We start from the raw sequence: 20,133 nt of genomic DNA on the forward strand, positions 1-20,133 counted from the left end.
ACACACACACACACACACACACACACACACACACACATACACATACACACACCATAACTGATGAACTTTATGAACTTAGAATTCTTCTGGAAATGGTGCTAATCCAGCTTTGGTGGCACAGTGTGGCTGGCTTTGCTAGAGTAGTCTCACAGAATACCTACCTATCAGGATATAGAAAATGCTGCAGAGCTTATTAAACATGGGGTTAGATCTAAGATACTGTATGACCTGTAACCCTAATGTACAGAATACTTAATAGTTAGCTGTCTATGAAAGTAATAATTGATGCTTGTGTGTGGCGTGAATGGAAAGCAGGAACCCTGACTTCCCACTTGAGCAAGGGCTAGCTCAGGGCTCCTTGGCCATATTCTCACGTCCAGCAGTCTCTAGGTATAGAATTTGGTCTTGTGGTTATTTACTTTGACAGTTGTTGACAAATTTTGTGCCCTTCTTAATGTTTCTCCTTGCTCCATGCCAAATCTGCTGTCCTGTAAGTCACCCACCAAGCATGTGACATGCTGGCTTTCTTTGAATGTAGTTAGATGTTTATCTTCATATTTGGCTTCAAAAATGTTGGTAATGATGTGCCATGATGATTTTACTAGGTTTTATCGTGGCTGGGGTTTGCTTAGCTCTTTGAATCTACAGGTGTTTGTCCTCCACAAAATTTGGACTTCTCAGATACAGTGTCTTCAAGATCGTCAGCATGAGTCTCTCCTTAGGAAATGACAGTTGGATGGCAGTTGGAAGTGCAATTCAATGGGACTCTAGAATTCTTTGTTGACAGGTCTACCTTCTCCTTGTTGCCCATTTTTGTTTTTAGATTTTGTGCTGACTATATTCCTAAGATCATCAGCCTATTCTCCTTTGATTATGAGTGTCTTCCTTCTGGCTTAGAGTTGACACACACCAAGGTTGTTGTGTCTGACACTACAGTTATTTTTTCCAAGACACTTTATTTTCATACATGACTCCCAGAGTTCCTAGTGACTCAGTTAGAGTTCTAAGACTCACTGTGTGATCATGGTCTTGTTTTTACTAAAATTCTCTGATGGAGATTCAAGTTCAAAGCTAGCAAGCAAGTCGCTGACTTACTCCCGTTGTGCTGGTGCAGGTGCATGTGAACTCTTGACTCTGTTTGTTCTGCCCACTGTCCCAGCTCACTTCAGACACTATACTCCAGCTAAAGAGGCCAAGGGTAACCCTGCTCCTGCCCAGGGGTCCAGAAAGCAGATCAATGCTGGAACAGCAGGAGCTGCCTCCTCTTGATTCCAGCCAGCATGAAAGCAGAAGGAAGAGTTAGACATTCCTCCTCTGCTTGGGTACTTGGCCGATCCCGACCTGTGAGGATAATCCTGGTCTATGCCTGCTAAATACAGCTTCTGGTTCTCTTTTATGATCTTAATCATAAAAAAATGTTGGATCTGACATACATAAAAATGGAGAAATGTTTCGGTTGGCAAAACACTCTTCTTGCAAGCACATGGATTCTAGTCCAGTCCCTGAAACCTATCAGGGAAGAAGAAGATGAAGATGGTGCTACACACCTTCCCAGCACTGAAGAGGCGGATAGAGTTGGATCAGTGGGGCTCTCTGCTTAGCCAGCCTAGCTTCTTCATAAGCTCCAGATCCTGTCTCAAAGACAAAATTGACTGACATCTGCAGAACAACACCTGAGGTGTCTTCTGGATGCTACATATACATGTACTTGCATATATATGTTCCCTTGCACACACAAGCATGAGCATGCACACATTCACACTCATACACAGACTTACACATGCACTCACACCACTCACACACACATATATTCATACACACACACATACACTCACACACATACACTCACATACACATACACACACACTCACATGCATACACTCATATAAACATACACTCACACACTCACATACACAATCACACTCACTCATATGCATGCATACACACACACACACATGAGCACACATACACGTTGAATTGTTTGATGTTTGATTGTGTTTCTTTTACTGTCTAATTTAGACAACATTTTACAAGATTTGTTTTCACTGCGTCTGTGTCTGTGTGAATATCATATGCATGAAGATATTCAGAGAGGCTGAAAACATTCAAGAGGATGTTGGATCCCTAGAGCTGGAGTTATAGTCAGTTGTGAGGGACCCAATGTGGGCTCTGGAAATTAAATTCGGGTCCTCTAAAAGAGCAACAAGCACTTTTATTCATGAAATCACCTTTCCAGCCACATTAAAAAAAAAAAAAACAACTTTGGAAGGTGTTCTTTCTTTATTTTGCTTACATGCTTGTCCTTTATGTATCTGTATTAGTGTATGGACATGTGGAGTTGGGATTACAGACATTTGTATGGAGAAATGCCTTGCTAGGTGGACACTGGGATCTGAAATCTGCCTCTCAAGGTTGAGGAGGAGACTGTCCTAACCACTGAGCAATCCTTTCAGCTCTGGGTAGACACGATTTAATGCATAGATTATTTTAAAAAAAATCTAGCCAACTCTTCACATCTGTGGGAGGATGCTGAGGCTAAGGAAGGGAGAAATACACCCAAGCCACAAGCCAAATGAGGCACTCTGTCCCCACCCACTAGAACACAAAATCTTAAACATCTGTGGTCAGTTTGAAGTCATCTAATAGCAGGTATCTTGGGGTGTGACCAATGGCCTCCTACCTACTAACCTGTGACCACCATGGGCTTCAAGGGTCCTGCGAAGACAGCTTAGAGCCTGGAAGATAGCCTAGAGTCTTTGAGGGACAGCAGGTGTGCAAGTCCAGTTTCTAGAAAGAAGCAGCTGCCCAAAACACAGGCAGAAAGGGAGGAAGGGAAAGGAGCGGAGGGAAGAGAGAGTGCTTATTCAAAGGTGTGCTGGTATGAAACCCACATTCCTATGCCCTCGGCCTGGTGGGCAGGTAATGTTTTGTTGCCTCTCGGAGGATGAACATCTACATGGACTTTTGGTGGGTCAGAGGGAGGATTGCGGGGCTAAATTCCCCTGAACAGTGATGATGCTTGTGTACATGTGGGGTTCCAGGGCTCTTCTGCATGCACAAGGAAGCAGGCTTCCAGCTAAAGATAAACAGACTCTCCCGTGGGCTTAGTAGACTGCATTATCTGCCTGATGAAAATGGAAACATTAGCAGCCTCTTACAAAGGAGCCGAACGCCACCCCATTGTTCTCAGATTCTCCCATGGGAGAAGTAGAATTGTTAAATTTTCTAAGTCCTTATTTATTTATTTTTTATTGCCTTTCTCCTACACATAAAAAGGTTTCTAAATTCCTTTGGGTTCTTTTGAGAGAATGTAAATGTATTTCATCACTCAAACAAAATGAAACCAATAAAGAAGCAGCTACAGGGAGTGAAAGAATTGTGGCTGCTTATACGCAGAAAGGTTGATGCAAAAGCGCTTTTCATCTCTGATGAATCCCTGGTTCTGGGAAGGAGCTGCAGGAGCAGGTGGACTCTGGCTGACTGTTGCCTTTACCCTTCATTCAAGGCAAAAGTTTAAAAGACCTTTCCCTTGCCTTCGTGTTAAAGATGCTTCCATTTGGAAGGACTGTGCTCAGTGTCCATTATACCTCCGTTATATTTCCTGATGGTGTCCTTAAATGGTCAAGTCAGGCCACATGCAGAGACTGTGTTTGTGTTAGAATAACACATCACATTGTCACGATTTACCAGTAAAATCTAGAGAGATCTGAAAGTAATAAACATAATTGAACATAGGAAGGCTCAGGTATTTTTCGGCCCATCACCCAAGCAGCTCACTTGTTTCCTTCAGAAAGGTGTGAGTGAGGATAGGCGTGTTGAGTTGCAGTGTGAGTCTAGAGCTCAGGCCTGGAACCCAGAAGTGTGGTGACTGCCGCAGGGTGTATAAGTATGATCTGGGTGAGTGGGAAGGCTAAGGGCAGGTTGTGGGAAGGTAGGACAATGGGCCATTACATGCCACTGAACACCCTCTGTGCCAATGAAAGTCACACAAGGCCGCTTACACTTGGTCCTCATGTCTGGCCTGCCAATGTGGGAACTGTCCCTTTCACCTTAGCCTAATGACAGCCACCCGAGGGAGTGAGGTAGAGGCTGGACTAGGCTGTAGACAGCAATTGGTCTTAGTGCTAAGTTATTGGACTTGGGTTGCACACTTATGGGATTCCAGGTCCTAAAGTATACATTGTGTATGCAGTAGTCAACAGCAAAGACACTCACTAGGCATAAGTAGGGTTGATGATCCTGTTATTTCACTCCTAGGAATATACCCGGATGATCCTATACCCTGTTATAGAGATATTTGCATTCCACATGTTTATTGATGCTTCATTCACTATAGCAAGGAATTGAAATCAACCTAATTGTCCATCAACAGATCAGATAACTGAATAGTGAAAATGTGTGTGTGTGTGTGTGTGTGTGTGTTTGTGTGTGTGTGTGTGTACTATTCAGTTCTGAAGGAAAATTAGATCACAAAATTTGCAGAAAAAAAAGATGAAGCCAGAATGTATGTATTAATCAAAGTCACATAATTACAGAAGGAAAAAAATACATGTTCTCTTTCATATTCCTCGGTGTGTGTGTGTGTGTGTGTGTGTGTGTGTGTGTAAACAAATATACATATGGGTGCAATGTAACACGTGAAAAACAGAACAGGAAAGAATAAATATTACAGGATGAAAAAAGACTGAATACAACCAATGAATATAAGTTATGAAAGGGATAATGATATTATTTTTCTAATTCTAATTTTGCATTCTAGCTAGATTTTTCTTTTTCCATAATTAAGACTCTGACTATCTTGAGGCAGAAAGGGTTTATTGCAGTTTATGGCTCACAGCCCATCATCCAGAGAAGTCAGGCTAGGACCTCAAGGCAGGAGCCTGGAGGCAGGAGCTGATGCAGAAGCCATGGAGGAGTGCTGCTTACTGGCCTGCTTTTCCTGGCTTGCTCAGACTGGACTTTTAAAAAAATGCAACTCAGAACCACGTGCCAGGGTGCCAGTTGCCATAGTGGGCTAGGCACTCCAATATTGATCAATAACCCAGAAAATGTTCCACTGGCTTGCCCGTAAGCCAGTCTGGTGGGGCATTTTCTCAACTGAAGTTCCTCCTTCTCGGATGATTCAAGTTGACCAGAAGATAAGCAGAGCACTTTGTTAAGGATTTTTCAATTTTGTTGGTAGTGGATAAGTACATAAAAATAAATTCAGTGATGAGAGCATAAAATTCAATACGAAGCTTAACAGCTTCTGTTTCAGATGCTTACTCTAACTGTATAAAAGTTTATTGAATTGCATAATGTTTTATTCTGGTTGACTTTTTGAAAAATTTCTCATTTTTTAAAAATTAAATTTTAGGATTAAATAAAAGAATTAGGATAGTCAAGTACGATGAAGGGGATTAAGTTAAGTAAGGTAAACAGGAGTCTAGCTTCAGGTAACTTACATCAGGTCTCTTTGGGGACCGAGACCACAGAGAAGCATAACCCAGCTTGGAAGACACCAAGAAGCCGTGGCCTGCACCAGACAGAATGTGATCCAAGCAACCCACAGCAGACTTCTCAGGCTGATGGAACTTCTACAATCCTAAGCTACAGCACTTCATTTAGACACTTGCTAGAGAGGACTAGAGAACCCAAACTACAGACTTGTCACTCTGAGAAAAATCCTCATTGAAATGAATCATGCGTGCCCAAGCTCCTTGGATTCCTGGAAATTTTACCATGCTGCTGAACTGAAGCAAAATAGAAAGTGGAAAGCCATTAAGATTAAAGTCACTTGGGTCCCAACGCACAGTGGTGTTAGGCCACACTGAAGTCTGGGTTCGAGCAGTAGCAACTATCATCTTTAGATACGCCTGAGACTCTAGAATACCAACTTTACAAGGAAAGAGATTTTATCTAAGTAATTCTCAAACATTTAAACTGTTTGAATATTTGCATAAATAATTACTTTCAGCAGCCCCCAGTGGTAGTACTTTCAGTAATATGTTCACATTATTTTCCAGCGGTTGTTGCTAATGAAAGTGAACTGCATTTATGAATATAAATTATTAAGATTAGCCAACTGATACATGGCAACTAATTTTCAAGATACTCTCTGTAAACACATAAACTTGTATTAAATATTCATATAATCATTGTGATAATTAATCCATAAAGCAATTATAAGTGAAATTAAATTGTCTTATAAATAACCAAATAAAGTAGGACTTTAAAAGCTAGGAAGGTAACGCATCAACTTTTACAACCTAACATAGCATCACTTTAACTCTGCTAATTCCAGCTGTGCACAGTAAAGGAAGGTCCCATTGTCTTCACAGGTGTGTGGCTAAGTCATGAGCCTGAGAGGGGATAATGCGCCTCTATGAGAGGGTTTCAGAAGAAGGCAAATGATGCCTCCTGGCCAGATGTTACTTGGTCCAGATGAACAGACCTTTACCTGCCCACTGTGGATGTGGGTACAATGCTACAGGAAAAAGAGGGCAGGGGAAGCGTCAGGGTCCAGTTGTCTCTCTCCAGCCAGGATTGCTTTGATGGTTCTGATGGATTAAGTTTGCTGTGAGCACTGGCCAAGCTAGTCTTGATGAGAGGTTCTCAGAGTTCCGGCTACCTATGTAGGGAGACTCCAAATAGGAAGGTGGGGAGAACTGAGGAAATGTTTACCTACACTGTGCAGCCCATGCTCAGCTTCCAGCTGTATTCCCGTTCTCCCCACCTGATGCTCTGCTCTCCGGCCAGCCCCTTTGTGGATTCCTAGTCTCGCTCCTCCCTCCCTGCTGAAGCTCATATTATCTTCCTCACAGCTGGCAGAGACATTTTTTGGGCTTCTGGATCCTCTGCTGGAAAGACCCTCTGACTTTTGGTAAGTTCTGGTCACGCTTTTCCAGTGTGACTTCTCTAGGCAAACAGTTACTATTCACTGCTAAGCAGTACTGTCCCTTATATCCTTTGGCAATGCACTGCTATAGCAATGTGGTGATGATGATACTCATTTTAGTAGAGGATAAGAGATGTAAAAGAACTATTCTAAAGTGTATTTGAGATAATTTGCTAGAACGAATAGTTAAAAATCAATCCTAACTCTGTAAATTAGACTCCATGTGTTCTTCCTTCCCACCCCCCAGACCCCCAATTCTGCCTCAACATTCTCTTTCTCTCTGGTCTCTGGATCTGTCTTATCTCTCTATATTTCTGTCTGGTTTCTCTTTATCGCTTTCCGTCTTTCATTTTGACACATGCGTTTAAAGCTGTGACCTGTACACATCCACCATTCACATGGAAATAGTGAAATGACTACAGATAAGCACATTGGTATAGCTGCCACCTTTTGATGTATGGTAAGAAGAAACCAAATCTACTCTCTTAGCACTTTTCCAGTACACAATACAAAGTTACTAATGCTATATATTAAATCTTTAGACTGACCCACCCTGAGAAAGCTCACACCCCTTGTCCCACTTCCTATTATCTAGCCTCAGAGTATGTATCATTTCCATCCTACCCTGACTGTAGTCCTGGTTGTGGTCACTGTTCATTGAGTAATGACAAAGACTTTTAACTTACTCCTTTTCGCTGAAGAGTATTTGGCCAAGTAGAAACAAGCCTGCAACACGCAGTATGGTATAACTTCAAAGCTCCTGTGAAGTTTGATGAACAGGTTCATCAGATGAATGGAAGAGACAAAGAGCAGATCAAGCTGCCTGGGGGATTTGTGGTTAGTACTGACCCACAGGCAGGAAAGGGTCAGAGGGAAGATTTAAGGAAGAAAAACCTACTGTAAACAGCAAAGCCTTACCATCTATCGACCATACGGTGTCTGGAGGTGGAATCAAGACTGTCAAGCTGGGCCTTGCCTTGGAAGAAAAACAGCTTCGTCTGTAAAGAAAAGCAGTATAATGATATTTGTAGGAACAAGGATGCATGGCTGGAGAAAATAATGCTAAGTTGTAAGTCAGACATGCGTGGAAAATGTTATAATAAAACTTGGTATGCTAACTAAAAATTAAGAAAAAAAATAACAGCTATAACCTTATACATTGTGTCTGATCTTTTAGCTTGCACAGTCTTGACAAAGAAATTACATATCCTTAGTCAACTACTCCTAAGCAAAATTAACATATGCAACCTTGTACCATGCTCCCAATTTTGTATAAAGTCTCCGAGAGGAGCTAAATTATAATGCTCTTTAGAACAAAAACTTCCTCTTCAGCTTGGCTTTTCCTGCTATGACACATTTCCTCCCAATTTCTTACTGTGTCTCCTCTCTGAGTGTTTTTTCTATAATGGCAACAGAAATCTACAAATACTGAATAAAGGCCTCTTTCTGTTCTTTTCCTCTCCAGGACGTCTCAGCCTTCACTATGGGCAACAGGTTGAGAAGAACAGCAATGTAGAAATGGAGACCTGCACACCCTCAGATTAGGACTGCAATCTAAGCATGCTGCAGATAGCATCCAACCTCAGTATCCTCACAGGGACCTCTTCAGTAAGGAGAATGAGGCTCAGAGAGATGAGGTGCCTCAGAACTGGGCAGCAACCCAAGCCTGACTTCTTGAATTCATGAGATGGCACAGGCATCATTGTTACCCCAGACATCACAGAGTCAGAGTGTGTAAACGGTGGCACTGCTGTGTGCTAGGCCTGTGGATTCATTGGACCTCTTCTTTCAAACACCTCTTGCCTCAACTTTGGGCTGTCAATCATGGTGGGAGCTTAATTTCTAGATGTTTGTGCTTAATTAATAGGTTACCCGTGTAAAAACGACTATCATTGGTCACGGACAGTGCTAGCCCATAGTTGTATATCCAGGTTCCTCCTGGTCCTTTCAGACATGTGTCGTTCTTTGAGGATACAGGGCTGTCCTTTGGAGAGTAGCGAACCTAAAGTGTGGAAGTTTCAAGTGCTATGCCCATGAAGCATGAGGGAGAGTTCTGGGATGCTGGGAACAGGACAAAGCACTTGAAACTTCCACACTTTAGGTTCGCTACTCTCCAAAGGACACGGTGGGATTCTGTCCCATGTACATGATGGGTTCTGATGAGGTTCAGAGCCAAAATGGATCTACTGCATGCGCACCAGGACATGTGTCACCTGGTGACACCACACTGCCTTGCTAAAAGGCCCTCCTGCCTTTGTCGTGTGCTCTCAAAACCACCTCTGGCCTTTAAAAAAGGCCAACAATATGGGTGACCTGAACCAGCACATGCCCAACATAAACACCCTTAACCAATACAGACTCCAAACCTCGACAGCTAGCCGAGAGGCACAGCTGACCGCTTCTGCCAGCTACTCTAGAATTCTGAGCAAACTGTTTTCTACAAGGGAAATGATGAAAGCTTGGGCTAAACAAAATTCTGCCTTTTATTTTCCAGTTCATGTGGTTTTTTTTTTTTTTTAATAAAGACAGACAGTTCTGTTTTTCTGCCTGAGATACTGGAGTTTTCTGAGAAACCATGAGTGAGGCCTGCCTGGTGCTCCACATACCTCAGTATCAACATTCATGAGTGGAAAGACTGTGACTGTGACTCAGAGCTCTAGAATGTCCCTTAGCCTGGAGAGGACTAGAAGGACCCAGAGGAAGAACCCCACGGATCCTGCTAGTTACCCCCTAGTCCTCATTATAATCAGTTTGAGTTACTTTAGCCCCGAGGGAGAGAAAAAAGTCCCTACAATCATAGCTGAAAATGGCATTGCCAAAGTTACTCTTGTATGTGCTCAGTGGAAACAACATCGCACTTTTCATTTTTAAAGTTGGGCATGACCCATCATGTGTACCAGCAGCCTGGACTCAAATACCCACTGCCTCAAAATGCCAATTTTAGAATGCGTCTGGAAAAAAAAAAAAAAAACAAACAAAAAAACCTGGCATTGTTCACTTACAAAGAAGTAAGTCGGCGGGCCATTTAATTGGCTATGAGGTGGCAGCCTTAAAAGCTGATCACAGCCTTGCTTACAATCATTTTCTCTTTGAGAAAACATTTTTGCTTAGTGTCTTCTGAGAACACCAGTGAACAGCTGGTCACATTTCTGCGTTGGAGATGAAAGGCTCCCCACATAATAAAGGAAGTAGATTTGTGTCTCTCCGTGGGCTTGTACCATGGGCAGAGTGAAGTGATCTTTCTTACCTTATTTCCTAAAGTAAGATTCTAGCCTGGAGTACAAATTACTTAACGAGACACCTCAAAATGTGATGTATTTCATTGGTGGGTGGCTGTGCACAAGCCTTTCTAGGGTTACATTCTTCGCCGACTTTGCTGTCAGTGTTCATCGTAATCCTTCAAAGTAGAATAGATTCCAGGTTCTGGATGGCAGTGTCTCAGGACCGTGGTCAGCACCAGGCACAGCTGTTGCAGCACACAGGCTGCACATGGCCTCTGACCAGTCCTGTGCTGAAATCTGAATGTGGACACACACACACAAAAAAATAACTCACATGGATTGTACTATTTGAGGCTGATTTGTGAGAAAGAGCAGAAGAGAACCCAGAAGGATGTGCCTGCCATTGTGTGTTTGTTACCACACCCTCCTGCCTTTGTGTGTTTGTTACCATACCCTCCAGTGGCTGAGGCCCTTAAAGCAAAGCCTGCTGAAGACCAATGGCAATTTGAATTTTTGAGCTTTTTTGTTTTTTTTTGTTTTTTTTTTTTTGGATAGGCAACTGGGATTTCTTTTAAAGATGAAAATGTCGCATAAAAGCAATAGGGTGTTTTTATTTTATGTCACTATCAAAACCTGGAAAATGTGGTCTTCCTGGGGCCTCTGGATACAGAAAAGGATTTTGAGTTGAGTGGTCCCTGTCTTGCCCACGGGGAATGTGGCTCCCACCTTTACCTTACTGGCCTGTCCCAATCTAAAAGGAGAATGTGGCTTCAGGGCATTGTTTCCAACCACCTGTATCCTACCCTCAGAGAAAGTATAGCTGTGTACCTTACCCAGCACTGAGAGGGTGTAGTATGTTGGCCAGTTTTATGTCAATTTAGTACAACTAGAAAGGAGGCAGCCTCAACTGAGAAAATGCTCCATGATATATGGCTGTGGGCAAGCCAGTAGGACATTTTCTTAATTAGTAATTGATGTGGGAGGATGCATTCCACTCCGGGTGGGGCTATCCCTCTGTTGGTGGTCCTGGGTTCTATAAGAAAGCAGACCTCACAAGTCAAGGGATGCAAACCAGTGAGCAGCACCATGGCTCCATGGCTTGTGCTTCAGCTCTTGCCTCCTGCTTCCTGCTCTGTTTGAGTTCTTCTCCTGACTTCCTTCGAGGCTGAACAATGATGTAGAAGCATAAGCCAAATGAACCCTCCCCTCCCCAAACTGCTCTGGTCATGGTGTTTCATCTTATCAATGATAACCCTAACCAAGCCTCCTCTTTCCCCACCCACAGCGAAGGCACAGCTTCTCGTTTTTTTCCTTCCATGGTGAGGGTATGACTTTCCAGCTGGGATTTTGGAAATGGGATCTGGATATTGTTCAGGTCTCCTGTTAACGTCATCTGCCTTCCACACGTAGGTCTGGGTTGACTATTTCTGATTCATGGATGACTTAGCTATTATAATTTACAGAGACAGACTTCATAATGGCTTATAAGTTGCCAAATATCCATCTGTCTTTGTTGGAGTGGGGGATCCTTTATGGGGTGTAAAGGAGAGGGGGTGGAGAGAGGAGAGATTGTGAATAGACTGGCCAAGACTATCACTGTTATGGGGAACCTGTTCTGGTCAACACCATTCTCACAATGCTGTCTGAATCTTTCAACAAGAAGATGACACATGTCGCCGTCTCAGTTTCTTCACAAGGAATCTGTAGCTGAAGGATGGCCTGCCTCCTAATGCTGAGTCTTGCTTGATTCAGATGGTAACAGGATCTTAACTTTGACTTTAAAATCACAGTGGCAATCCTGTGGTCTGTCTGTGATCATATAAGCTCTTGGGAGACTTTTCAGATTGACTGAATGCAGTTTGTCTATCCCTGACTTAAGAACACAGGATGCCAAGAGTTTGTCGCATGTGAATTTTCTTCATCTTCACTTCAGAATAGAATTGAACTTGCTGCTGTTTGATTCAGCGCAGGTGTCTAGGGGGCACTGCTCGTAGCTGCTGTAGGTATTGATAACACACCTGATATCAACATTTTTCTTTCATGAAAATGAAGTAAAGTGAACTCTTTTTTTTCTCTCCAAATTACACCAGCATCTGAGAAAACTGGTTTTGTGTAATTGTGAATTGTAGACACTGCGTGTTATGTTGGGAGTTTAATGAAAACCTCAGGAGAGATGCGTTCGACCTCCACTTCACAGCAACTACTCTCTGCTCACTGAAATCCATTCTTGGAGAATGCAGTATCAGAGAAGTAAACAGACCTCAGCGTCTTTTCATGAATGCCTTCTAGGTCCTTGGGCTGGCTCAGGACCCCCTGAGATGCCAGTCCTGGGTGGTATGGAAAGCTGAACCCTGTTGTGCTCCAGTATTCTACCTGATACCTCAACTCCACCCTGAGTCCTTCACTAGAAAATAAAACAAAAGGCAGTTTCAAAAGTCAACCAGCATATCAAGCAGTTCATACTCAACGTACATCCAAGTAGGAAAGCGTGTAGTGAGAAGTTAATGCCACACCCAGGCCGAGGGTCAGCCTGGATGTTGTTGGAGCAAGGCTGCCTCAGAAGAAGAGTGCTATCCTGAGACTGTGGCACAGCCAGCATCTAACGATGTGTTAGCACAGGTGATGGATGAGAACACAGAGCATGCAGATCTGACAAGACCAGTTGAGTATCAAAAGGAACAGAAGAGCCAGAAATGTATAGGCAGGGAGGCTATCTCAGAAGACAGCTGTGACTGTTTAACACACAAAGGCATTGCATCACCTTCCTTCCTTCTAGAACATTCTGATAAAAGCAATTTTAAGTCATCTAAAAATATGCTAGTATTCAGAAGAAACACCTTTGTCAGGCCATGTTGATAGACACGGTGGCTACACATTTTCAGACTATTTAAAGGAATGAATGGTGGTTGGACAATTTTTCCTGGGTTGAGCTAAAGAAATGTCTTATCATCCCAGATAGGGAGAGACTAGAGACCAGAGTAAGGTTTCAATCCAAGTCCAAGTTGGTGATCAGTGAGGTCTTTCAGGATTACATGTAGGAGTATGGATACTCCTCAGGCATCTAGAGCATATGGAAGGCCCATCTGCAAGCAATTCTTTGCTTCTATATAATCCCAGAAAGCGTAAGGTCTGTTGAGGGTCTCGTAAGTAGCTCATGAGACTCATGAGACTTTGCTTCCAGGATGGAGATGTTGGCTCCTGTGGATTCCCACAGCTGCACAGATTTAATATGGAGATGATCTTGCCCAACATCAGGAAGCAGATAAATTATAATGGCCTAATTAAAGAGATACCTGCTTATTCATCTCATGGTGATTATTCACCTCCTGTCACGGGGACAAGGTCTCACTTGCTGATCTCTGGTGAGTCCCTACACATTATCACACCACCCTGAAACTTGCCCTACACCTGCTAATCTCACATTAGCGTTGCTTCTGAGAGGACTGTACAGGAAGAACCATTACCATTCTGTGGATCACCTTCCTCTGCATAAACCCTCAACATACCCCTACCAGAGGTGAGTGCTCCTATACTAGACTGATTGGCCCATCTTTTCTTCCTTTTAGTGCTCCAATTCCAGCTCTGGCAGGACACAGGTCACATTGTCACCTACACCAGCAGGTGAGAAGGATAATTGGCATAGAGGTCCAATTAGAGTAAACTTGTACCCTGAACCCAAAGGCAGCCTGCAGGAAGGATGCTACTTCTAAAGTAAGGGTGTGGAGCACTGAATTTTTCAGCAGTGCTGCAGATGACCCCAGTTCCCTTCCAGAGGCTTGTTTCTGGAGGGGTGGTATAGGAGGCTGGATATACTTGCAGACAACAGGCTCATGCTGTGGACAGATCAGAGCACTGCATTTGGATGAATGCACTTGGTTATTGATATCCCCTCCTTCTGTACAAATATTTGACCCAGGAAAGAAAGGGGAACTTAGAGCACATGTGAAGGAAGAAGAGGGAGACAGAAGAAGAAAAGGAGGAACTCTGGGAGCATGCCATGTTGCAGTTGACCAGATACAGGCATCATCTACCAAAGTTCACCAACTGTTTATAGACATCTCCTGATGAGGACATTTGTTACCATTTGCAAACAAGACAGTCTCCGTAGACCCCCATCCTTGTCACTGTGAGAAGATGGCTAAACTGAAACCTCCTTTCACTTAATGCCTGGACAGAGTGTGCGAGGTTTCTGGGGGTTGCTTGAATTTCCTGCAAGCTTTGTGGGTGAATTGGACATGGGCAGCTGAGTCTGGGATACTGATTTTGGTGTGGGGAGCACTTATTGTTCACGAGGAGAGCAGAGTAGTTGTTACATTTTTCTTCCACAGTGAAGCACCGAGCTCAGGTCCTTCCACTTAGTGGGGATTTGGCAGTCTTTAAAGCTACTCATTTCTGACTCAGACATTTCTTTTCATGGTGCCCGTATTCAGTGCACTACCAGGAAAACATCTGCACTGCCTGGGCGGGGAGCTAGATGAAAATTACATTCTAGAAGAAAGAACATGATATGCTTTCTGTAGGAAGTGTTACTTGTGCGAACTGGAGGATAGCAGTGTTAGGAACAAGTGAAAGTTTGCCATTGTCCTCATCCTCTTATCTGTGTATCAAGTGTTAGCAGGCGTCAGAGCACAGCCAAGGTTTCACTCTGATCGGACCTGCTGTGCTTCTGCATCTCACTCTTTGCTGTCTCGGCCGGCTTCCGCTGCTGGCTGTTCAGGCTGCATGCAGGTGAGACAGACTGCTCCCAGCAATGGTCTACAAAAACGTTTATGTATTTCAGTTTCTCTGGAATGTTGAATACTACAGGGATCCAGGAGAAAGAGCATCCCAGGCAAAGGAGGGCTCAGTGAAGGCGGGGCACGATGGGCAAACAGGAGGGAAGATGAAGATGGTGGTGATCTTGGAACCATGCAAGTTGTTTCCAGAACTCATTTAGCAAAACTATCATTACGTTTTACATCTGTTTGAGGAAAGGGAAGGGCTGCACCCCCCACTCTTCTGTAAGCAACCTCACTCCATTACTGAGGATGGAGAACACATGGCTCAGTCATCCCCACTAGTTTCCACTGCCTCGCCTTAGCCCACTGTATGTTAGAACCCAACATCTGGTTTTTAGGGAATTCGAGCAGAGAAATTCACAGCAGCCTATCAGAAGGGCCAGCTCCCATGAGAAGACAGAATAAGGAAATCCCCTCACATCTTCCCATGTAAAAGAAAAGATGGGAAAGATTCTATTATCATTGGTTAGGGTCTGAATGTGCCACCCAAAACTTATACGTTAAACCTCAATCATAATACAATTATGTCATTATAGTTTGATTAAGGTACCTGCCAAAGCTCAGTTGTTTAAGGATTGATGCCCAGCAGGTGAAGAAAACCTACCAGGAAAGTAGAGTCTAGTTGGAAGAAGTGGGGAAATGGGGCCATGAGTGGAAGATGATATTTCATACATGGTCCCTTCCTTTCTGCATTCCTGCTTTCTTGCCACCATGAGATAAGCACACCTATCCTGTGGTATGCCACGCACCCTGATATTCTTTCCTCCTTACCATAGGCCTAGACACCCTAACTGTAATCTGTAAAACAAACTCGTCTTCCTTCTTGAATTTTTCATATTTCGTTCTAGGAAAAAAAAAAAAAAAAAGGATGATCAATACAGAAGGCGAGGCCTAATTAGAGCACAATGGCCTAGCCTGTTACAGAAAAGCTTGAGGCTAGCCCTTAGCGTGTTTAGGCATTTTAAGTGATGTGACGGCAAAGTACTAAGACACCATCTTGAAAGCAGACAGCAGCAGTCCCTGCCTGATACCAGACCGGCTGCCACCTTGCCCTTGGTCTTTTGAACTCTGAGAAATGTGTCTCTGCTCTTTACTAAGTGGCCTGTCTATAGTGTTTAGTATAGTAGCATAAAGGGACCAAGACAGTGCCCACCCCACCTCTACCCTGCTCCTTTTGCCATCTTAAGTTTCCATAGAGAAATGCCCTAATGAGTAGATGCTGACCGATTCCTGCATCACAGATAAAAACCAATGGCACCATTGAAGCTCTGTCTGTGGTAAGACCGTCCTTTATAGGAATCCTTGGATGATCTCACAGATGGGCTTCACACTGGAGTGGTGAGGTGACAACTGAAGGGTGTGCTAAAGACCCACATGAGCATGTACAGGAGGATATAGGCCCATGTATATGCCCTCAGTGAATAATTTCTGGAAAATTATTTTTCCTTTTTGAATGTATACACCTGCAAAGGAAGTGTGTTTTACACCAGGGAACCCATGACATTTCAACCCAAGGGTAAAGTATAGGAGTAAAAATCTCATCAAAATCATAGCCAGAGGGGGAAACATGAGTCTAAGGAGGAGAGAAGCCTAGAAAGACCACAGGATGAGTTCAATGGCAGAGCCAAGAAAAGGTAGTTAGTCTATCTGCAGTTCCACTGAGATTTTTAAAAACCCACAGTTCCATTATAACATGAACATTTGACTTGGAAACAAGCAACAGCTTCATTGCTGTACCGTGTGTGCTATTAATTTAAATTGCTTAAATGCATTTCTCATGCATTAGTAATAAAGCTAGACTAAATTACAATCCTTAATTTTTTGCTGATGTTTTTATTGCATGGTGATATATGGAAATTTGCAGATCACTAAGAGTTTTAATTCATCTCTTTCCCTTGTCAGCCTCTGGGGATAGGAAAAATAACAGTAAAATCAAATTCTCCTGGCACGTTAGAATGACAAGCCTTAGGGAAGAATCTACCTAGTTTATAACCTTAGAGCAAAACAAACAAGGGGGATTTATCATTTCCAGTGGGCTCTATAACCATTTATATCTGTAAAATCTTTCCTGTTATGAAACATCTTTAAGAATGAATATTTTCTAATTTTTGTCTGTTTTGTTTCAGTTTGTTTGTTTTTGAAGACAAGTTTTCTCTGTGTAACAGTCCTGAATGTCCTGGAATTGTCTTTGTAGACCAGGCTAGCCTCAAACTCACAAGAGATCCACCTGCCTCTGCCTCCCAAGTGCTCAGACTAAAGGCCTGCGCCATCACTGCTTGGCTTCTAATGTTTTCAATTGGTTTCAGATTTGCAGAAAAGCGAGAGAGAGAGAGAGAGAGAGAGAGAGAGAGAGAGAGAGAGAGAGAGAGAGAGAGAGGAGTTCACACAGGCCTCACACCCAGTTGCTAACATTGCTGATAGCATTAAAACACAGGACATACAATGCTCCATTAGTGAATTAGCATTGAAATTGCTGTGAACTGAAGAACAGATTATTTCAGATTCCTTTCACTCTCCTTAGTGTGCCTTTGTGATTCAGCACCCCGACTAGAGCATCAGAGGACAGGAGTCCTGGCTCCCCTCAGGCTTCTCTTGTCTTCAGTCAGTGCTGTTGTGGTTTGTATATAATGCGCTCATCCCCCAAGGTTTGGTGGGCTGGTATTTCATCGCTGGTCTGAGGTATGAAAAGGTTTATAATGTGATCCGACTCTCGAGTTTAGAGGTGTGGACACCGGGGATGACTAGGATGACGAGGGCGGTGAGGAGGCCCCATGATTGCGTCTTTGTGAGGATGGTGATCACATATGCATGCACATGCTGCCAGTCCACGTCAGGTGGTGCCCTCACTGTCTGTCTCATGGTCCTTCAACCAAAAATCTCATCACCAGCTACCACCATCAACCTTAGGCCTTTGGAAATGTGAGCACAAATAAACTGTTCTTTACATTGTATTTGTCTATTGTATTACGTTGTAATGGAAACCAGATAGATATGGACCTTTAAGATTATAGGACACACTGCTGGCTTTGTATTATGTCTCTAAATTGGATTTTTCTGAATTTTTTCATGCCACAAGTGAGATCACACACTTTGAGGAGATGGTGGAGGGGATAATATCTTTCTGAGAATGGAGCTTCTAGTAAGGCTTAGTGATGTCACTGAGCATGCCACGTGCTCTTTCCAGGGTCACACTTGTGGGTTCTCCATGATGAAGTCACACCCCAGTTCACTTTTCCATGCTTCTTCTACAGAAGAAGCCTGAATGTACAGTTAAGAGCAGAAGTTACCTATACAGTGCTACCAGTGGGCAGAGCATCTACAGTTATTATAAAGAATCCTTCCAATAAAAGGCTCTCTTGTACATTGTCTTACATGGTGTGGTACAGACACAACACACACACACACACACACACACACACACACACACACACACACACACCCTCCTCCCATACCACCCCACACACTTCTCCATGCAATAAGATGAAGCTGCTCAAGGCTGAGAATAATCTGAGCACACGTTCACCCAACATTTGCTTGTTATAGCTTTTAGTAACCAAGAATGCAAATGTAATCCACATTTAAGCTTTCACTTCAAAACACAATTCACACGCTTATGAAAATGAGGAGTTCCATATCAGATGAAATAGCTGGGCTGGGCAATGAAGCTGAAGATACACTGGCCCTGAGCTTGGCATTGGAGGTCCCTGGGGTTCTGAGCACAGACAGGCCAGTGAGGAAGGATGTGATTCTCAGGAGGGATACACTCATGGAAGGAAGTGGGGTATGACTTCATCATGGAGAACCCACAAGTGTGACTTTGGAGCACGTGGTCTTCTCAATGCCATCACTAAGCCTTACTAGAAGCTCTGTTCTCAGAAATGAGTATTGACTGGGGGGGGGGGAGAGGGAAGCGGGAAACAGCAATGACTAGCAGTCACACTGTGAAATAAGCTATGCACCACACGGACGTACCTATGGCAGGTTTACTATTCACCTTCCCTGTGGCTCGACTCACTGCAGGTCCCAAGAGTTACTTCCCAAAGGAGAATCTGTGACCCAGATCCTCTGTAAGTCCTTCTGGGGCAGTCTTGTCGGGATTTTAAAGAATGCACAAACTCTGAGTTTAACGAGCAAGCAACCGAGTTTGAACAATGCCTCATTTCAGTGGGAATTTCCCAATCTGTCTAGCTGTGAACGTCTAAAGCTTGTTGACATGCACAGTCTGCGGTGTGTGGTGCCCAGGGGAGACACCTCCACCTATGGTACAGGATACGACCAACATGCTTTGAGGCATCTGATAGATGTGTGACTAGGAAGTAATAATGAGAGGCCGACAAACCCAACTCAAAGGATGGAAGGCAAGAAAGAGCCAAGGTAAATGTTCACACCAGGAGGGAAAATGGAGGTTCTGGAACCCTGAAGGGAGAAGGGCACAAGGGTGATGGGGCTTTCAGGGCCACAGTGGACATCTTAGCTCCTCACAGAGCCTGTACTTGTTCTTGAGAAGATAGCTTTCGGGTAGTCCCAATGCCGCAAAGGCTCATTCAATGCTTGCTGGTTTTGTTACCACATTCTTAGATTGGCTGAGAATAAAAAAGTGATTCAACATAGAATTTTCTAGAAAACTTTAAAAAGACAAGACTTATTTCTCATAGAAATTTGTACTTGAACAGAATTCAGACAAAACTCATCTCTGGCTTCATGGCTGTATCAGAAATAGAGTGGGGTCCAGACCAGAGCACTGAGCAACAAAATGCCAGTTCGTCATATACGACTTTCCAAAATTTGAGAAGATAGGACTGTGGCAAGGGTTCAGGATCTGATTCCTAATTCATTAATTCTAGTAATTTCTGCTGTTACACAATTTTTCTCTAACCGCATTTAATGGAAATAAAATCAAGTAGAATAACTGCCTAATGGAAATGTAAAATAGAAGCAACAAGTTTGTATAAAAAGCAATACTTTAACATAAGTTCAAGTAAAATAAATGTTTATACATGTTAATGCTTTTGGGTGTAATTAAGTAAAATATGACATGAAATAAATTAATTCAAAATAATCAAATTTAATTTACTTTTTCCATTAAAAATACTCAAGTTATTTTCCAATTAATTGTTTTTCAAAAAACCTGTAATTTTAAAAATTCATTGCATGTTTGCATATTTTCTTTTTTGTCTTCCTTCATTCCCTTCTCTCTCTCTCTCTCTCTCTCTCTCTCTCTCTCTCTCTCTCTCTCTCTCTCTCTCTCTCTCTCTCT

The 20,133-nt window shown here is 43.1% G+C and overlaps 1 long non-coding RNA gene across 1 annotated transcript in view; it reads right to left on the minus strand.

Moving 5' to 3' along the window:
* LOC110323995 overlaps positions 1-20,133 on the minus strand; it is a 53,349-nt gene that overhangs the window by 9,108 nt on the left and 24,108 nt on the right. The window contains exon 2 of the long non-coding RNA XR_002380659.1: positions 7,796-7,875. This is a non-coding gene — a long non-coding RNA (uncharacterized LOC110323995). The remainder of the gene's footprint in view (positions 1-7,795; positions 7,876-20,133) is intronic.

The sequence above is a fragment of the Mus pahari genome, chromosome 7 (genome assembly GCF_900095145.1).
Source record: "Mus pahari chromosome 7, PAHARI_EIJ_v1.1, whole genome shotgun sequence".
NCBI classification, from domain to species: domain Eukaryota; kingdom Metazoa; phylum Chordata; class Mammalia; order Rodentia; family Muridae; genus Mus; species Mus pahari.